This window comes from Eimeria mitis, genomic scaffold (assembly GCF_000499745.2).
Source record: "Eimeria mitis Houghton genomic scaffold, Emh_scaff1647, whole genome shotgun sequence".
In the NCBI taxonomy this organism is placed as follows: Eukaryota; Apicomplexa; class Conoidasida; order Eucoccidiorida; family Eimeriidae; genus Eimeria; species Eimeria mitis.
This window is the reverse complement of record NW_013569963.1, coordinates 3938-5598: the sequence shown is the minus strand read 5'-3', so window position 1 is coordinate 5598 and position 1661 is coordinate 3938.

Sequence of the window (1661 nt, the reverse complement as noted above, 5' to 3'; positions counted from 1 at the left end):
CGTTCGGGTTAGAGTTCAAGCTTCAGCGTAACGCCCAAACCACGGGTTTTATTATCTGGTAAACTGAATCCTGGACGAACAGCCGCGTACCCCTATAAACCCAAGTCGTAGACTATAGAACACGGAAGATCCTAAAATCCTAAGCAACCTGGAAAGCCTGACAGTCTGAAACCTGAATTGTGGCCCATAGTCCTTGCATCCTCAACACTAGCCGACAAACTCATTACTTGAAAACTCCCAACCCCAATCCTTAAGGGGTGTTTTAAGCATGGAAAAAATAGAACGCTTAGTACAATGGTGCTGGCCAAGGATGGGACGGGGTTTGTTTGACTGCGGGTCCTGCAAGCAAAGTATGAATTTATTTACAGGGCGAAAATTTGGACTGCACCCTGAATAAGTCAGCTTCCGATGTGGCGAATCATGTATGAACACGTATATTTTCTAGTCTGAAGGGACAAGACATACTTACTGCCAGGTGGAGATCACCACCGTTCGTCACAAGACAAAGAAATAGGGTTTATCCACGCCTTACATTTTCTATGCAATTTGACGCCTTCACAGCAGCATCAGATGTCTGATTTCTGCCCCCGTAAACAGGCTTTCTGTAGGTGCACTGCACATGCGAGCCACCCGCAGTTATTGAGTAAAGGCTTTCGGAGCGATCACATCAAAACCGCCAGCGCTGCGTGAAAATCGTGCTTCCAATATGAACTGCCGAGGAAACTAAACTACATCTGCACATCATTTTGCCGACCAAGAGCCCTCTCCCAATGCACGTGTGGAATATCTACTGTTCGCCTAGCTGGAGTGCGCATTCAACATCTTGGCCTGTCGCGTAGTGCGCAGCTGATACGGCTCACGGTTCGCGCAGCTTAATTGCAACGTATGAGCGTTACGCCTCGTCGACTCGCTTCAGAGCGCTCACTTCGCACCTGTGCAGCTGCGTGCTGGGAAAACATTAATTCAACGCTTGGTTGGGGGCGGAAAAGAACTGATATTCGTCAGCCCGGTGGGACCAAAGCAGGGCATCCACATTGCTAGAACGCGAGTGCATTGCATTTGGGATTATTCCGCCGTCAGGAACGCTTCAGGGGCAGCGCCTAATACCAGCGCCAAGGTGAGAAACAGGAGAAAGTGCCGCATAGGAGCAAACCATCTACTGACGAGAATGCAAGCGCAGCGACTGCGGCGCTAAAGTCAAACCCTCACACGCTTGAACATTTCTCGTCCTACTCGTGTCCCGCAGCCATTTCAGAGATGGTTGTGAAAACCACGATTTACGGAAGCAGGTATAGCAGCAGGACAACGCAATGTTTCGCATTGCCCGGGCGACACCCCGAACCACAAAGCGCTAGTGCCCACGTTATTCTTTGCCTCAAGACGTTCTCGCCAGTTGGACACTTACCCCACCTGATCCTGTAAACCCCGACGAAACGCTGGCGCATTTAATGCGCAATATCGAACGTCGCTTTCAGAGAGAGGGTGATGCAGCCTTAAATTTGCACGTGTTCGCGAAGCGTTTATCGCGCGAGCGTATTTGTCCACAGAATCGCAGCAGTAGAGGACTCAGTGTCATGTCAATGCACGCTTGATTCATTTGTACGCGTTTCCATACGTCCACGGGCCACGCTGGTCGCACGTAACCTGCTTGCGCATTCAGG